Source organism: Tachysurus fulvidraco, chromosome 1 (genome assembly GCF_022655615.1).
Source record: "Tachysurus fulvidraco isolate hzauxx_2018 chromosome 1, HZAU_PFXX_2.0, whole genome shotgun sequence".
NCBI lineage: Eukaryota > Metazoa > Chordata > Actinopteri > Siluriformes > Bagridae > Tachysurus > Tachysurus fulvidraco.
In genome coordinates this window covers 26,083,569-26,103,729 of record NC_062518.1, presented here as the reverse complement: position 1 = coordinate 26,103,729, position 20,161 = coordinate 26,083,569, and the positions used below count along the sequence as shown (strand labels likewise).

The following is a 20,161-nucleotide window of genomic DNA, read 5'->3' as shown; positions in this document are numbered from 1 at the left end:
AAAGCAGCGCTCACAAAATTCCTTCCTGTAAGATCAGACAATGGTAAGACACTCTCGGATCAGACTTTGGTATCGTCAAGAGATGATTTGTTTATAAAGCAGTGACAATAATCTGATGCTTGGTATAAGGGGATTTTAAAATAAGCATTCAGGCAGGTCTCAGTGTAGTCAGACATGTCAGAGATTCCCATGTGAGATCGGTGTGCTTGTATGTTGCAGGAGGTGTGTGTAGACTTGCCCTCCGGCTGCTGCTCCAGATGCCTCACGTGTTTCTTTGATCCAGTCTCAAGTTGCTAGGCTGGGTTTTACTTCCAGGAAATAACCGGCATGCTAAGAAGACGAACTTGGGGTAGGGATGCCACTACGGAGAGACATGCTAGCTGCAAGACCCACTTCCAGAACTTCTATGAAGTATAAAAACTACATTTTCCACAGTTTTAAAAAGAAAAAAAGAAAAGATCCTCTGCGCTTGTGATGACAGACAGTGAGAGTATCAGGTTCGGTCGAGTCAGACGGGGCAGGCAAAGTAAACAATAAGGGAACGATGGAGAAGAGTTCAAACTTGAGCCATTAAACACAGCTGACCTCATGGCTCATGTTCAAAGAGGTTTCAATAGAAAAGATTTCTCTCTGCAGCTGGGGCTGTTAAAATAGGATATTCGGTATAAAACCTGAGCCAAGAAAGCTATATATCCGTCAAGGATTTTTAGCAGCGGTAGAATGCGCTAGCTTCTGTGGGCTGCTTTGTCACATATAGTTGAAATACAACACTGGTCGTGTGGGTGGGCAAGTTTTTTTTTTTTTAATTTGGAAAGCACTGCTTATTGGAAGGCATGACATTTTTCCTCACTCTTCCAGACTAATTCATTGTGGAATGAATTTGTTGCTCACTGGATTTTCTATACTTTTACATCCAGTAAGACAGTGTAGTATTCAACAAATATTCAACGTCGCTTTTTTTTTTTTTCCCCCTGGAGTAGAGGTCGTTTTCTCACCCGGCACTCTGTAACTTGCTCTCTGTTTCGATGAGCAACGGATATTGGCTCAAAACCAACAGCCTTATAAGGTTGTTCCTTCCCCCGCATGTGTTGTATTGATGCCAGGCACATTTCAAAAGCTGATCGGGTGCCAAGGGAAAGCAGGAAATCTGTCGTATATCTTGGAGATAAGGAATAGTCGGCATCTTGGGTACACAGACTACAAAGCACGGCTGTCACGGCTGTTTCCTGTGTATGCTCTCTAATAGCCTTATCTCCTATTGTCAACTTAACATATCAGAAAAGCATGCCCAAGCTGGCTGTATTTGTGTTCAAGTCACACATCCCAGTGATTCAACTACCTGAGTTCACGAGGACCTGTGTTCATGCCATTTCCTAATATAACAAGGTAAGGGAACTTACAGAAGTAATAATAGCTTCTCTCTTTTATTTTGAACAAGAAATGCTTATTCACCTACAAACAAGTGACCAACAAAATGAACACAAGCATCTTAGGACAAGTTTTACACTTCAGAAATGATATCAAATGAAATTAAAAGTGCTCAAAATACACAGCAGAGACAGGAGTAGACACATGAACCTGGTTTAGTTTATGGCAAGACAAAGAGCTCTTTCTCTTGAAACAAAGACAAAGTTAAGCTTTTGTGAAGTCTATTTGCCTTTCTAACCCCAACCCTGACAATTGTGTACCACATGGGCAGGCCCACCAGGAAGCCCACCCTCCAGCCACACGACTGATAATTGCTTACACATTCTGCTCTCAAAGCCACATTCATCACTGTCCTTACTGCAGGTCAAGCATGCTTAAGATATCTATCACTGCGTGTTCGAGTCCCACATATACTTTGTAGCATAAAACGTATCTAATGTAATCCCTAGGATCCCTTTTGTATTGTGGACAAGAGCGATGGAGTTTAACTTAGCACTTCTGTACTGTGCTCTTGCTTTTACTGGGTATTTCCCAGTAACATCTGAATAAAATAGAATTAACATCCTAGCAGCTTGCCTACATGTCAAGCTTCCTCTTCTGTCTATTAGAATTATCAGTATTTGTTTAAAAAAAATAAATAAATCAAGGGAACCAAATATCCCCATACATTCAAATCTTTGTAGGGATATTTTGTGTGAACATTCGGTTCCCATTAAGATCTAAAAATATACCCAGGCACACTTGCAGGTCAACGAGAACGGTAAAGGAATAGTAGGCGTAATTGGCCCTAAGCAAACTGCATTGGGTGTAGGGCTGTAGCTATCGAATATTTTACTGTAGTAGTCGAGTATTCTACCGAAAATGTTATCGATTGTTCGTTGTACCAGTTTACGTTATAATCTTCATCATGTATTTTTTTCTTCTCTCTCCCTCTCTCTCTATTTATTTTTCAAAACATGTAAGTGAGCATATTTAATACTACGCATGATTAATGATTCTGCTGTTATACAGAGGTCCATGTTATTTTCTAGTTGCTGCTCTCCCCGCTCTGTCCGTGCATGCGCATGAACAGAACCATACCGCCTGTATGCATATCATCTAATAAATGCTCATTTCACAAAGTGGTCCTGACTGAAATAAACTTTTATTTTTTAAATGCATAGTATGCATATTACCCATTGTTTCTCTGTCTGTACTTGTACTGTGAACAATGACAAAATTGACTGAGAAAAATTACAGTAAGTACATTTAAGTGCCAAACATTCTGGGCTTTAACTGAACCCTTTTCTGAGATGCAAAAACAAATGAATGAATAAATAAATACTGCCTTTAAGTCGTGCAACTTAACTTTCAAAACTAAATGATTCAAAATCTACAGCTCAGGCATAACATAAGCCTTTACTGTCTTCTTGGAATGCTTTGTGGTGTTTAAGGGGCAAAAACATGGACAGGAACTAGAGTCCATGCATGGTTTCACACCGAGTGCTTTAAGCATATTATATATATATATATATATATATATATATATATATATATATATATATATATATATATATATATATATATATATATATATATATAAACGAATATAAAAGTCTCTCAACGTGTGTGTGCTTTAAAAGGAGCATGTGATTGCAATGAAGAAAGGTACGCATATCAACATGCTCAGAACTGAGGCTTGCCCTGCGCTTTGAAGCAATGTTTCCTTTGGACATTTTCTGTCGTTTTCTCACATTTGTTTCTTCTCTTTGCTCAGTGCTAGCCCTCACGCGCCTGTGCCCTCAAATCAAAAGACCACCAACTCCTCGCGTCTCCTTCCGCTTTGATGTAAGCGCGTGGTCTCTCACACACACACACACACAAAATAATTGCACAAGAACTTGACGTGAGCTTTAAAGTGAATTAAACGAGGCTTCGACGCAGAGGAATTTGCCTCAAATAATTTTTGTAATCGAGTTACTCGAATTACTCGAGGAATCGTTTCAGCCCTAATTGGGTGTAATGTGCTCTGACATTGTCATAAACACAGCATGACCCCGTCACAGCAGGACAGCATGGCAGCTCACCGTGCTCACGATTACTTTAGGACAGGAAACATCTGAGCAGAGCGTCACAGTAAAATGCAGGTCAGCGTGTAAATTCGGGACAATACACACTGCTCTGCAAGTCCATCAGTCATTACATACGATTGTATTGTTCCTGTTGTCTCAGTGGCGCAGTCCTGTACTAACAGTGTGAAGATAATAATATGGCTGCCTTTTATTGCTGGTGCTAAATCCAAACTGGAGTAAAACACAGATGCTCGTTGTCATGATGAAGGCAAAGCTAAAGTCCTGTAGTCCTGTTGTGTCAGCGATCTTCTGAGTGCCATGGAAAGGCATGAAAGTCATGTTTGTGTCCGGCTGGGACCTTAGATGCTACAAGTCGGATGTGGAAACTGAACATGTCTAGATGAAAAATAAATCAGCGCTGGGAAATTGAAACAAAAGTTTATGTGGAATTGAATAAAGCTCCCGAGTCAGCGAGACTCTTCAAAGCTACTGCACGGTAAATAGATTTATAATGCAGTAGAGTTGTGAACTTGTTAAACAAATAAGAAGCACTTTCATGATCATCATGTCGTTATCAGTCTAAACGCTAATTAGGTTTAATTAAAAAGCCTGGAATCCGTTTGATAGATTTGCGCTACAAGCGCAATACTAATGACGGTGGAAACAAACCTGTTCCACTACAAACAGAGAGGTTTTCTCCATATCAGACTGTGGCTCTATAAAACGAAATGTCTCTTTCCAGGTCACTGCTTACACGTTCGGCTGCTTCCGAAGCTCCGTGGATAGAATTATAGCTGTGAACTTCTTGGATGTGGCTTTAACCTAGACTTTAAAAAATGGTCATAAACCGAACGTGAAAAGCCTATTACACAGCACGTCTTAAACTTTCACAAGCTGGTGAGTATGTAACAGATGTGTTTTATGAGCTTGCCCGTTGGGCCCAAGGCAACGGTGGCACTCAGCCATAGTGCCCTCCCTGGTCTGACACACATATCACTCAGTTTGATTAAGGAGGAGCGGATGATGCGATCGGATATCTTGCACTGCATCGTCATCACCACTTAAAGCTGGATAGGCAATCCCATGTAGTGCCAAAGTCTGGATTTGTGCCAGCAACCTCATAGCTGTTTAATAACCCTGTTTTTATTGAGCTAACGGCCAACTAAAAACAGAATGACACTGACGGTTATGTAAAGCGTTCTCTGATTTTTCCCCATTGAAAAAAAAAGACTTTACAGAGAACTACATAGAAACACTTTCGGAAGAGTGAAAACGACTTGTAAATTGCTATAAAATGCCATTTTTTTGGGCTTTCTTTGACTTTTTTTTTTTTTAAAAGAACAAACTCATAGAATTCTTCTTACAGAAAACAATACCTTTCTACTTTTTTTTTTATCTTTCACCTGCTCAAACCTAGAGAAACTGCCACCAATGACTGGGAAGCAAGAGAACAAACCTACAGTAGTCATGCTTTCTGGATAGGATGGACAACATGCTCTCTCTCCTATGTGTCAGTCAGAGCATTATTAACCATCCATGGGCATCTGTGAGATCATTCTATTCAAGTTTATTTGTATAGCGCTTTTTACAATGGGCTTCGTCTCAAAGCAGCTTTACAGAACATAAACATAGAACAGAAGTTAAACATAAGGAGAAAAAAGAATTAATATAGTAAAAAATTAAGATATATATAGTTCACAGTGTGTATGTATGTATGTAGGTATGTATGTATATGTATTTATCCCCAGTGAGCAAGTCTGAGGTGACTCAGGCAGCAGTGGCAAGGAAAAACTCCCTTAAATTGGTAAGGAAGAAACCTTGAGAGGAACCGGACTCTAAGGGGAACCCATCCTCATATGGGTGGAACTGGGGGTGAGATTACAAATATACAGTCAAGTGTTGAATTGGTGTAAAGATCACATGGAGTTCAGATCTCCTCTTGGTATCAGAGTCCAACTGGAGCTGGTAGATCTGTAGATGTCTCAGGATTTTCATAGAGTCAGCCTCATCTCAGTGGAGGTCCAAAATCTTCATTGCACGGAAGACGATAGATCATGTACTGTATGTAGAAGGACAGTCATAATCATTAGCAAACGGCCTAATTAGCAGTTTGATACACTTCGATTCTGAGTGTGTCTGCTGGTATTTCTGGCTCAATTGTTTGACAGAAGAAAATAAAACCTCATTCCTTCCAGCACAGAAAGTGTTATTTCCTTTTATTCACCCACATAAAAAAGGAATTATGTCTGTCTTCCATTCCCTACCAAGTCATGCATGAAGCTCTGTGGCTGACCACAAACAGAAACAACGTCTACGAATGACTGACCTCCTCGCCACGTAATAGTGGGTCAAAGAAAATGGTGGGTGGGGTGACTGTGACCCAAGTGTCTATCTCCTAGGAGAAGTCTTTAATACTGCCTTTCCGAATCTAAATCACTTTCATCTGATGTAATAAGGTCTCGGACCAAGCTGCTACTCGGTTTGTCAAACACATAAGTAGAAGTGTCTGGCCGGGCGTTAAACAATCCTCTCAGCATAACAGCTTAAATGCTGTACAGGGTCATTTCAGTCTGTCTTTCATTCGGAGATGGTTGTTGGGAAGTACCGAAAGTAAAAGCATAAGCAAAGAAGACTATGTTTTATTGGCAACATGAGCTGTAATTGTTTTAGTCTTCAAAAAGTGATAAAAGTAACTAACTTGTCTTGTGGTTGACTATAAACCATTAAAAAGCATTCACTAATAAAGTAGAATACACAAGAGGAATAAAACAATTCAGGACTGGAAAATAGTCATCTTCAGATTACTGGTTACTTTCCTACAACATCCTGTGCCATCATTTTTAACCCTTACTAATATACATCACCTGTAGTGTGCTGTAAATGAGACATTTTATTAATAATTTAACAACAAGCCTAAAGATGGAATAAGCGCTGAGAACGTCTTCGTGCAATATTCACGAGCAGGCCATCCTGTTCATTTGTAGGCCCATTCACATGTTTTAACTTGCATACTATGCATACGTAGCATGTACTGTTTACACTTGAGAACTTTAACAATTGTGTTGTCAATTGTTTATGTTCCAGAAAAATAAAAAGGACTTGAACTAAAAGCCAAAATTAAAATCTAGCTGATCTGCTTGGACGGAACAGAGACATAATGACCTGTGTCATTCCTGCATCACTATAAAACGGGAGCAAAATTTTACAGTGAACATTGTTTTGTTCACTCTGTGGGGAAAAAACAGGTACAGTAATACCTCGAGATACGAGTTTAATTCGTTCCGTGACCTTGCTCGTATCTCAAAGCAATTTTCCCCATTTAAATGAATTGAAATCCCATTAATCTGTTCCAGCTCGCAAAATTCCACTCCAGTTGTTTTATTATTTACAGTAATAAAAGAGAATGTTAAAAAAATAAACTGGTTTTACTTTACAGAAGATGCGTACGGAGGTTGAGGGAGGAATAAACAGGCGGAGGAGTTAGGAGGAATTACACTTTCACTTTCGGTGACTTACTCGTTACTGTACGCTCTTAATGTTGCTTTACACTTAAATGGAACTTAACTAAACTTCACTAAAATTAACAAACTTAACTGAAATTCTCTTAACTGAACTTAATTGCTACAATTTCTGTTTTCTTTACATTAATTTTGCTTAATTTTCTTCATCGCTTTTCTCTTCAATTGTTTTATGTCTTTTTTGTCACTCTTTCCTCACCAACATCTGCCGGTCGTTTTAATAAAAACCTGTCTGGTCAGCATATCGGATGCGGTGTAGTCGCACAAGTTCAAATTTAACAAATCCAACGCACGCTCAAAACGGATCCGAAAATGACAGATCCACAGATGGTCGGCACCTCACGCAGCCCCTTTGCGACTCTCCATAGGAAATGAATGACTTCCTTTTTATCGGCCCTCGTTTGTTGATTTGGTCGAATCACTGCTCGTATCTCAAAGGTATCTCGAGGTATCACTGTACTACTAAATAAACAAGTACTGTTTCTAAGTCCATAAGCAAAATAAAAAAACAAAAACTTTAAACACAAACAAAAAAATACTCCCATTTGCAACTTAATTTCAGATTAGCAAAGCAACATTAACCAAATAAAGCAACAACAAATATTTTACTAGGTTAAATGTAACAAGATACCAACATGTTTTCCCTAGGTTAAGTGTGCGTTCCACAAATGTTGGTCAAGCTGAAATGTGTAGAGCCCGGTCAATTCGTAAGCGGTCAGGATACGTTTCATATATCATGAAGGTAGTAATATAGCAGCTGCAAATCTATAGTTTGTAACACTAGATTGAGAAACATGCAAAGAGATACATGTTCATCTGTCAGATATGTGATATGAGATCCGTTCGTCTCGGCTCTCTTCCAGGAATCTCACAGCACCTGCATGACCATCGCTGAGTCTATTCTCGACTTGGAATATTCCAGTTTGAATTCCAAGAACGTAGAGTGATATCGAATCCCGTGCAGAAAATGAGCTTTACCTTCTTTTCCCAAATGACAACGCGAACCGCTAGGAGAAGCAGAGTAAAAACATGGCTTCACATGTCTGAAAGGTGCTGAATAGGCACTCATCAGCTGAAAGGCTTCAAAAACTCGCCTCGGTTCGTCCCCCATTCTTTAGACAAAAGTGAAAAGAGCCATGAAATGGAAATGGCCGCATGCATGTCTGGTTGCCTGGGTGAATTACTGATAGCATCAGACAAGGTTTAGTCAGGATCTTTACAAAGGATTTCACACACAAAAGCAGGATGGTTTTAGAGTGGGAACAGCTATGTTTCGCCCAGTTTAACTCTTTTGCATTTTCAGAACTATCTGGAAACATTAAAAAGAGGGAAAATATATCTCCAGCATGCTGAAGACACATCGAGTCAGACACAGAAGCGGTGACCTCGTTTAAACGCCTATAGACCATTGGCAACCCCGCTACCCATAATTACCGCTAATCACTTCACCTCTGACCCCTGTAACTGCTTCCTATCAGTCTGTGTTGCTGACACAGTGAAGCAGTAAGGGATGAAACGTTCTATTGACTCACTGCTCCAAACTAAACAGCACTAACTCTATTACTCTCACAAAGACTGACCTCAGTGATTTCAGCTCTTGTGAACGGTGTAGGCAATACTGACTGTTCTTTTGTTACCGAGCTGAAAGGCGCTGTATTGATAATATAGTCCACATGTGGAAAGAGCCCAACAGAAGAGATCGTGCTATCCGATATTACACATTTCTTCCATGCTGAAACCTTAAACCGTCCCTGTTCAATAAAACTCGGTCACTGATAACCTTCTCTCTTCTCTCAAATAACTGATGACGCCTTGGCAGATATATAAATAGCTCACATCTAAGCATAAACTTCAGGTAAACTTCAGGGAAGCCATCGACATTTGCTTCTGTCTGGAAATTTACAGTGGCTTGTGCGCTATCCGGATTAAAGGGACGACGTGTATACGTTGATAGGTAGCAGTAACTCCCTGCATGTGACAACAATCTCTAGTGTTCTTGACATGTCTGGGCAACAGGGCGGATGTAAGCGCTTCCTTATAAAAACATCCAAACCCACCTAACTCGAGCAAAATAAGTAATAAAGATGTGTTTGGTGCAACAAGAAGACAGTGCAACACCTAAAGATCACCAGGTGAAACATGGTAATGGCAGAATTGTGTACATCTTCCAGTACAACAACAACGCATAATACAAATCAAAGTGAACATCAGAATAACTTAAAGGTATGGTCTGATTTTTGAGAAATGCTTCAGAAAACTGAGTTGGGCCAAATAATAAACAAAAATCAAAACAAACATGTAGCCAATGAGCAGAAAGGGGCGTGTCTTGTCATTATGGCCAGAGAGTGTGTTCAGTGCGCATGTGTGACATTAGCAGAAAGCAGTTTTAAGATAAGGCAAGAAGTAGGACGTGTTAATATAGGATCAGCTTTCCAGCACTGGAGAGAACTGAAGGAGCAGGAAGTTGGCGCATATTCACAGGTTGGAGTTTCCCGAGTCAATAACTCCTGAGCTAAATGCTGTTACTACACAAATAACACCTCTTTTCTATCGTAGTAATGTAGAGAGGCAGCTACAACCGCGTTTTGTGTAGTAACAGCGTTTAGCTCAGGAGTTACTGACTCGGGAAACTCTAAGCTGTGAATATGCGCCAACTTTACTTAAGACGCCGAGACGCCTTTTTCCTTCTCGATAGGTGAGTAACGACGTTGGTTTTGCTTTGTTACACAGAACTAATATATGCCTTTGTCCTTTGCATGATTATGCTTGTGTGTCATTTTTGCTTGTTTGTTTATCTGCAATCGTATTGTTCTTCCCTTCAGCTATGATAAACACACATTTCTTTCCATTAGTTGCCTGGGTAATGTATGTATGTGTGGGCGGAGCTATCAATACAGGAGTGGGACCCATTTGGATTAGGGGCGTGTTTGTTTTGGTGATTTCAAATGTCAACATTGGCTTTCAAAAATCGGAGACCCTGCCTTTAATGACCATTAAGCGATGTAAATGAAAAAGTTAGTAACCATTTTAATCTTACCTTTAAGGAAAGGTTTTCATGTGGTTTAGTAAGGATGGAAAAATTCCTGATGTCCCACTCAAAACGTAGTGAAAGCAGGGATGTTCATAGCTGCAAGCAAGAACACAGAGGTAATGTTCAGACTTGTGAAGCTCGTCCATAGCTCAGGTATGGCCTATGAACATGTTATAGGTATGTTTCATACAGAGATATATCATTTTATCTCAAAATCTCTGCCGGTTGCCAGGAGGTTAAAATGTGGGCTTGGACTGAGGTTTTAATACAGATTATAATCATAAACTAACAACAAAAAAAATAATTAACACAGAAATGGCTACAGGGAAACAAAATAAATGCAAAGTTCATCCCAGTCTCTTGAGATTGACCTCTGCTGAGGTCGATTTACATACATAATAAAATAACAGTGATTTCATGCATGATCGTCCCAAGATGACATCATTCACCCCAGAGGAAGTTTCACCAAATATTAATAGTGGAGGTTTTTATTTATCATCATCAGTGCGTGCATATTAAAGATGCCTTCATCATATAGTATACTGTCCCAGCACTATACTGTCGTACCTCTCACCTGTAATTTGCATCCGTTCAGAAAATGAATAACTACTGTACATTGCAGCAGCTTCCCTGATGCTCATGTTTATTCTCCTGCATTATAATGCACTTGAAACGCATGGTTAGCTTTAGTATTGTTCAGTTTAACGATTACCTTTTACTATAATCAAAATATAGCTGATGTAATAGCAGTAAAGTGCTCCGGTTAAATCAGACATTACAATAAGGCATTAACCAATGTGAAGTCAAGGAGAGACATAACGCCATTGCTTAAAAACTGCCTTTTTATGGAGTTGTTTAATGGTGTGTGAATAATGTTGCAAAGGTTTTGGTGTTTTTTTGTTTTTTTTTTTACAATGTAAAAATAAGAAATAATTAAATTAACAGAAATTAAACACACGGTACATGTAAGCAATTTTTTTTTCACCGCGTCCATTAAAAAGCCCCGATATATGTATTATATTGATTCTTTACTGTCTAGGAATACTTTTGCTATTCTGCGAGTGGTTAAGATGGCATGTAAGGGTCTACATAGCTTTCCATTATCAAAGAGCAGCTTACAGAATCATTAGACAGGACTAATGTGCTACTCATTACATATTAACACCGCTCAATGCAGTTAGGGTAGAGACACAGTTAAAATGTCTCATGGTGCCCATGGAGAGCTAGTACAGTCAAGCACTAGCTCCAGACATTTACAGGTCTTACACTCTGAGAGGTTCTGGTAAGACAAAACCCACAATGATCCATTTCAGACTGCGCTATAGGTATGCAAACCGTACACCTGTCCTGGTGTGTGTCCTGTTGTCACCAGGAAAAACAAATCAAGAAAAGAAAAGAAAAGTCTAAGATGATATTTTAGAGGGCCCCTTTTACTCATTTTAATTGTCAACGCTCTGTTATTTGTCACAGCTGAATGAGAGTCCCCTCCGCATCCTGCTCTCTTTGCACAGTGTGAAGGAATCCTGACGTTGTGCTAATTAAATAGGGAGCCTTGCAATATTTTTAGCTGGAGCAGCCTTGATACAGCTGCACGCCTTTAATCTGGGTGCACGAACAGTGTGAGAAACTCTCGTTAGGTGCCCTTGCTTCAGTGTGCTCACACAATGCCATGCCTGTCTCTGGCCTCCTGAGTGGCGGCTTTGTGGATGATGCTCTGTGCAATGAAACCAGCAGCTCCAGGCACGCTGCCTGAGGCACTGATGCGGTTTCGGTCCCAGCCAAGCGACTCCTAAAAATATATCGGCAGTCTTTCCCACTGTCTTATTCTTTCTTCCTTTTTTTAAACCCCATACCACTTCTTCCTTCTCTTTTTCTCCTCATCCTTCCCTTTTTCACTTACATAATACGGTGAAGCATGAACTGTCGTAAATGACACAGACATTGGGTAGCGATTGGTAGGGACTGGTACAGATTTAGATGCTGGAAGAAAGAGATTTTATCTTTCTGGCACTCATATGCTTCAGAGAAGTGAAAAAGGGCCTGCATGTGCTATGTCAAGAAAGCGTGACAAGGGAATAATCCAAGCTTTTACAAAGAGCCCACATGTGGCTGACCATGAACACTCCTCATAAGTTTAGACAATGCTTATAAGATCCTGCTGCATACTAAAAAAACACATACAACTGAGCTTCACACCTTAATTAATGATTTATTTCAGCTAATGTTAATGGTAAGATATTGTGTAATAAACCAGGATGATGTAAGTGTAAACTTTTCCTGTTTATCCACATTTGATCTAAAGTCGTTTCACTAAGCGTTTTCAAGACCTCTCGTGTACTGTAGCGTCGTCTACCATTCAGAGACCTTAAAACCTTTGTCCAAATTCCGGTTCATAAATCAAAATGTACTGATCTGTACGTCTGTTCGAGTACTAAAAGCTCCGGACACTGTAAAAACTCCCATTGTGTCTGTATTTCCTTTGTTATTTTAGCGTCTGGAGGCTCTCTGGAACGGCTGGCAGACGGATCCAGAACGAGAGTCTAAGCCTGAGAACGAGCTCTATAGGCAGGCAGGAGCACAAATAAAATCATTAACTAGGCTTCTCAAGCCCTGCTAATGTGTGTAAAGACATTTTATGGAGTCGTGAACAACAGGCGACTAAAAAATAAATAGGCTCAGGTCAAAAGATGGGATGCTAGATAACTAAACTAAAAAGCATATCGTTGTTTGGAACCTGTCAGGATTTGTACTACTCGGGGCACAGGACGGAACTCATGAAACTCGCTGACTGAACAGACCTCTGTGTGAACTCGGAGATGATTGGTTAAAAAAACCCTACCAATTAAATCATTATCAGAACTGTGATATAATTCCATTACTCCCATCTGTCACAAGTGCTCCTTCTCTGTGGCTTTAACTGGCTGAAGCACAACCATCTGAAACCAATGAAAGCAGCCTGCAGAGCGCCGTACCATTAAGAGCCGACCACATCACTTGCATTGCACAGAACAATGGGTGAGAGGGTGGTCCAGATAAATACAGAGCACTGTTTCAGGTTAAGCTGGCCTGAAAAATGCAGAGGAGGGGTTGGCTAAACTGTTCCACTGAGTGCATGTTACCACTAACCCACTAGCGCTGTTGAAAGATGAAAGACTCGGGTAGCGACTATTTTGGAGATTGAAAATGCACCCCTAAATTTGGAACCGTCTGGACAACTCAGCCAAGCCAGCATTAGCTAGTGCTTATGGTGCACTTTCAATTTTATTCTTTTCCAAGATCTTTTCTTTCTTTTCTCTTCAATGTTTAATTTTCCAAATGCTGTCTATTGCCTGTGACACACATTGGACATATTGAATACAACAAAATCTAATAAATAAATAAATAAATGCTCGGTCATAATGAGGCGGCATGTGAAAAACCAATAAAGAGAAAACGGCAGACATTGAAACAGACATCCAATATGAGTCTGCTGCATGAATATTCCTGTAAGTGACACTGACAATTCAACACATTAATCAGAGCACGGTTAGTTTAACGCTACACTTCCGATCTCATTAATTATCGCCTTATAAAATGTTCCAGCAAACAAATTATGCTTTTTTTTTTTTTTTTAAATATCATACTCCGAAGTTAAATTATGTGCATATTTTATGAAGCCATTAGAAACCATATTAAAGTCATAAAAAGTGTGCGTTGAATCAGAGCTCTTTTCTCCTGGAGTCAGTTGACTGAATTAGCTCTTGTAAAGATCACATGACCGTGGAATCAATGCTAAGCTTGAACATTCATGTGCAACATTTCGAGTCCACTGTAAATCTTTATTTTATCCAAAAAATCTTCGAGACAAGCAAACTTTTTGTACATACACTTTGTTAAATCCTATGGCCCTGAGATGTTAAATACAAACGCACAGCTTGACGGCTTATCCGAAAGAATACGACGTCCTCGTTCTAACGGACTCGCACGCAGGAAGTTAAGCACTTCCACTTTCAAGTGGATCTCCTCCCTTCAAGAACATGTGAATATTACACAAAGGAACTGCGCTGTGTCTGAACAGACGATCTCTCCATAGGGGTGAGGGGTCATGAACACGAGCTTTATGGTCTGCATTACCTATAATCTCCCTTATGTCCTTCCACCACAAGTGGGACTGAAATCGCTTTCCCAACTCTACTATATTCAAAGAGCAGCCTGAAGAAATGGCTGATTAGCAAAGCCCTGTGACCTCTTTAGTGTACCACTGATAGAAAGCATGCTTGCCCGGTCCAGATGGACCAGCATGAAGAGCTCATCCTTGTCACCACGGTAAGCATATCCTGCAGCTCTGCACAGAGCTTAAGAGTCATGACGAAGAACGAGATGCACAGAGTGATAGAAACTCACCTCCGTTCATCCTGAACTCTTGCAAAGAAGCAGAAATGCTACTGAGAATGCAATGCCTGGGCAAAACTCATTTAGTTTTCCTAAAAAATCCCTAATAGCCGGATCTTGTCAAGGTTAAAAAGGCAAGCATTAAGAATGTTTTGGGTGGGGATAGTTGAGTGCCATCTTAAGTGAGTCACTGCTGGGAAATCTTTGTATACATTGGTAAACTTTTGATCAGGAAGGCCATCATAATCCACATGTAATCCTCACCCCAGGTGTTTTCAGATGCCTGAGTCTCTCTTTAGAGACTCTACTCTCAGAGCACTCTGGGAACCAAGCCCAGACCTCCCAGCTGACAGGACAGGAAACAACCGAGTCCGTCTGTCATGAGGATAACCCTGAACTCCAACAGGAGCAGGGAAAGAGGCCTGCTGAGAGGGCCACTGGTATGAGTGTAGCAGGAAAAGCAAAAGGTGGAAGAAATGGCAGCTTTACGCCAAAACTCGCTTTCTCAGCTTTAGATTATCCGGTCGAGATCAGTCCCGGATATGCAGAAAAAACAGTAAAAAGGAAACAACAACAACAAAAAAAAAACGGAATACACTCACTGTGGGTTTGAGGATTACATAAGAGGTGGAGCAGCAGACTGTTGAAGCTCGACCGTTACACAGGGCCAGGAGGTGCTCATGCTGAAGCAACGATAAAGCCCGCAAGCTGTCAAACAGTCATTCATTCAGGCTCCTGTACGCTTGCATTACGCAATGCCGAACAAGGCACACCCTTAGTCAACTCGTACTTTGTTGGATTGTGAGAAATAAAAAAAAATTTAAAAAAAAAAAAAAAAACTGCCAAGAAGATTCCTATTCCCATGTGAACTCACTGACGGTAACATTTCTTTGCTTTAGGACAAAATGTTTCTCTTCTCTGTAATGCTGGGTCATGTTGATACACGCACAAACGTGAAAATGCTGAGGTGTCTACTGTGGAGACACATACCAGGATTCTGCATTCTTTCAACAAAGCTTCTATTACCCGACCCAACCATGAGTATTGTGTCATGGAGCGACAGAACAAAAAAAAACAACAAAAAAAAAACATGAAACCGCTCAGTGAAAAGTTTATATAGTAAGATAACGAGTGCAAAATGGAGTCAGGAGTCAGTCACGGATAGAGAATGCATTACAGAACAAAAATGATTGACTTCATTAAGATTCTCGTCTATTCTCACAAAGTGCTCCAAGGCTCCTCTTAGAGACTTGCACTTGACTTTGACAATAGCGTTAACAGTTACAGAAGGAAAATGATTAACCTTTCTTCCTCAAACCGTCTCGGAGTTTTTCTTTAGCACGTCAGGGACGAATATAAATATCATACGTTGTAATATCCCTGTAAAGCTTATACTTATAGCAACAACGTCTATTGGTTATAAGCTCCGTACAAATAAAGTTAAATTGAATTCTTAAGGTGATGGATAAGGAGAAGCACCGTCATAAACTCTTTTCTTTCTATAATAAATATGATGAAGAAGAAATCTCAGCTGCCCGGTGGACACGTAGATTCGACAAGCGGAATTCAACGTTTAAAAAAAAAAAAAACAACTAATTTCATATTTGTGCTGTTTAAAATGAAAGACCTTCATAATAATATGGCACACCTCGATACTGTTATTATAAAGCAAGCCTCTCGTGCTGGGGCATGATCTGGCTGTTGAAAGAGTGACTATTTTACTAGACGGGTTTATTAACTCTCATGGATGTGCAGCATGGAGAACTAATCAGAAAATAAAATGCAGTGCAAAGCAAGTTATATAACTCTACAGGTGAGGACTGAACACCTCACGCGTCTCGGAGCCAAAACGCTTAGCTAAAAGGATTTTTTTTGTTGAGGCTGAAAACATGATGTGCTACATCAGAAAGTTTGTTAGCAGAATTTATTTAATGATTATACTCGTATATTCGGTTTTCCTTATACCAGGGGTCGGCAACCTTAAACACTCAGAGCCATTTGGACCAGTTTCCCACAAAACCCATTTGACATCTAAAATGAAGATAACTGCATATATCGTTTTTTTACCTTTATGGAAAGTATAGAAAAAACTGTAGTGTGTTGCATTTATGAAATCAATGAACTGCTACCGAGTAAACAAATTTTTATTTCTGCAAGCAAACAAAAATATTTTGAAAAGTTTGAATTAACCTTAACAAAAAAGATGCTGGGTTGAAGTTTACTTTCAAATAAAATGTTCAATGTCTAATTGAGTTCTCTTCGTATTCGTGACATCAAAATGTTAACTAGCCGGCTGCAGCGAACCAAAAACGCGTCTGCTTCTGTGTCGGATTTCGCAAGCGACAAAATAATTAAACACGGTTTATTTTAATGTTACAAGAGCATCGTAATCTTAAATTTAACTTCTTTTTTTTAAACTAACTAAAATAAAATAAATTTAAATTAAATATTTATTTTCCAAATCTACAGGGAGCCGCAGCAGAGGGGTGAAAGAGCCACTTGCGGCTCCGGAGCGGCAGGTTGTCGACCCCCGGCTTAGACGATATAAATGCACTTGGCTAGCTAGCTCACTATACACACTTACTACATTACATTAGCTACTTCTTTTTAAGTCTGGATAATCAGGTTTCCTCATGATCAAACACTGGAACCGGGGCTTTTAGTTGCCTGGTGGGATAACTCGCAAATATATGATTTGATCAATAACAGATAATAGGGGTGTTTTATCTAATACCCCTTTAATAACAAGAGATCACTTGTGTCTAGCACCGGATCCAACTCGATCAAGTACACAACTGAATCTTTTTTTTTTTATTGTTGATATTCTTTCGCAACATACAGTAAAGCAAGGTCACAGTTCTGCATTTGCAATAGAACGTCTAACCGTCGGAGACAATAAAACACTACAAACAAAAGAATTACCCGAGTGAAATTAATGCTTAACACTTCCTTGGGAATGTAGCGTTTGTAAACAAGCACTTGTGAAAATTCCTGACTATCTGCGTTCTCAAGCCTCAACACAAACATTACAAGTGCTTCCTGAATATGCCCGTTGACCTTCAACCTATATTCAATAACCATTAATCTTTCCCTCTAGGCAAATTTCAAAGCACAGCTAATAAGTACTGAAAAAAAAGAAAAAGAAAAAAGCCGCTAGCGTATTTGAGCATTGGTATCTTAAGTAAACAGATATGACTTCTGAAGCTGGTTATTTCAACACTGCCGCCTGTCAAGCCGTTTGATGCGCACTTGATATTAACCACTGACTCACAGGAGGGAACAAGGACAATTCCACAATTTTCTCTACACAGGTTGTCTGGAGTTTGGACCAAGCCACAAAGCTCACACTTCACTGCATCCACAACTTCCCAGATTCCACCCAAATGTGTGTATTAATGTGTAATCCTGCTCCAAAGGACTTTTTTTTTTTTCAATATAACTGATTCATTTACAAATCATGTGCTCTGACATACACATACACATACAGTGTTTTACGGTAAACATCAGGCGCTCGGAGAAAGCAGCTGATGTTTACATGCACACTTTCTTCCTTCCTATTATAGTAACAATATGTTACTTATTGGAATTAATAAGCAAGCGTGCATGCGATTTTTTTTTCTAACGTCTGAAAAATTCTGCCTCCTTTTGACTCTCTTTTAAAAAGTATTATATTTTAATTCACATTAATGAACTCAAAATATTCTTGACAAAAAGCAAGGCTGCATCGTTCAGGCAAGAAAACCATGTAACCAGGGCTTACAGCCAGTGTCACTTAATATCGGAGAGTTCGATAACACCTAAGAAAGTGTGATTCACTCGGATTCAAATGTCTGATTGACTCATCTACCTATTTTATTCCGGGTCAGGGTGTGTGCTTATGACTATAGACTCAGTTATCCATATTTTTCACAGAGATAAAATGCTTAGAGCTTGCACACGGTGTGTGTTCAAGTCCTAACTAGAGTCAAGAAGAAAAATAAAATGTGTTACAGAATTGTCCTGGTTTCTGTTAGTGAAAATGAGTAGCAGGTGAAAGTCAGGTGTGAAAACTTATTCCTCAATCTCTCACCTGTTGGCCACTGAAGATTAACCACAAGGTAAATAAAAGTGGAAACTCCCGGTACGCTCTTGTACAGTGTGTACTGTTTAATTTTGCAGCTGTTTAGATCTTCAGATTAATAGTGGCTGAAAACTGGAGCCTGCTCCGTTTCATTATCTCGTGCCAAACACTTTCACGCTCCAGTCTCCCATGGCAACCGTGCCACACTTATCTGATTTGAGTTTGTGCTTTGAAAAGAAAAAAGAAAAAAAAAAACGAAATAACCAGGCAAACCACAAGCATGTGTTGTGGGGTTTTTTTTTGTTGTTGTTTTTTTTTAACCTCAAAAGCTGTGTTGTTATTTATAATGCGTAGTCAGCAAATGCGTATGAATGAATTTAGCCCTCGTTTTCGTCCCAGCGGCAGAACACCTGCTGATAACACATCTGTGTGAGAGAAAAAAAAAAAAAAAGATCCAGCAGTGTTTCCTTTTCTGTCTGCCAATGTGACCCACTTTCTTTCTAGGCATTTTCGACCTATCTTTAATCACACCTGCTTCTGCTGCAGCCCTGACTATGAGCGATGACTTGTGGCTTGTGGATGGTGGTGGCTGTGGAGTGTGTGACAGCAGGGCTGAAGTGACACGGCAACACCGTACCCCACTCGACCACATGGTGTCCTTAGTAAACCTTCAAGAAAGAACTTTGAGTGCACTTGGTAAGAACTCATACGTATGCTTTCTAGAAAAGACGGGTGCATCTATGTATTAATATACAATATTCCTTTTTATACAGCAGTTAGTGCTCTACTAACCTGATTGCTCCTGCAGCCTTCCAAGAGAGCTTCTATTTAGTATCAGCACACAGAGACAGTTCACAGTTAGCATCATTACACGTTTGAGTAGACTGCATAACATCAGTAAACGAGGCAAACAATACGTTTCCAGTAGTTTAAACTACTTTAACAAGAACTTACAAATGGACGTGAGCAAGCTACTGAGACAGCTGACTGGCTTGTGACGTTAGCGTTGATCCTTCAAGATCTATTTTCTTCTTTTTAGAGAAGTTAACAAAATTTGGTCATAACTCTGTACGACACGCCAGTTAGTCAATATTAATCCTGGGTTTTTGCCGTCGTCCCCCCCCAAAAAAAACAAAACAGTACAATACTGTTTTTGTTGCTTTGTACTTTTTTTTTTTAAATTATATTACTACAATCAATAACAATTTAACATTGCTCATTTCCTTATTTAATGCAATTGCTTTCATTACAAGGGAGACAAGAAAGATAAAAAGTAAAGTTACAAATGCTTCAGGACGGCCAACAATAAATCCGCCTGTAATACTGCTTAAGATTTGACATTTGGTTCTAGACACAGTCTCCATTTCATTCATTACTGACACGATCCTTCATGTACTTGTCAATATTAAATAACAAAAAGAAGTTTTTAAAAGTTTTAGATTTAAAAAAAAAAAAAGAAAAAAAAAGAAAAAGTGGTCCATCTTCAAACCTAAAATAATTAAATAATTTCTTTTAATATTGGGCGCGAGGCACGAATACACCTTTAGCTAACATCGTAAAGCACACACCATGCACACACACTTAAGGCCAATTTATTCTCGCCAATTTTACCGACATCCATGCTTTTTGGAGGTGGAAAGCCCCGGAGTAAACCCATACAGCTCCACAAGCAGAGTCATGCGAGAACATACTCAGATATATG

At 39.6% G+C, this 20,161-nt stretch overlaps 1 long non-coding RNA gene across 1 annotated transcript in view; it reads right to left on the bottom strand.

The window, feature by feature from the left end:
- Positions 1 to 20,161, bottom strand: part of LOC113657361 — a 114,482-nt gene that overhangs the window by 29,385 nt on the left and 64,936 nt on the right. The window contains exon 3 of the long non-coding RNA XR_003444157.2: positions 10,035 to 10,124. This is a non-coding gene — a long non-coding RNA (uncharacterized LOC113657361). The remainder of the gene's footprint in view (positions 1 to 10,034; positions 10,125 to 20,161) is intronic.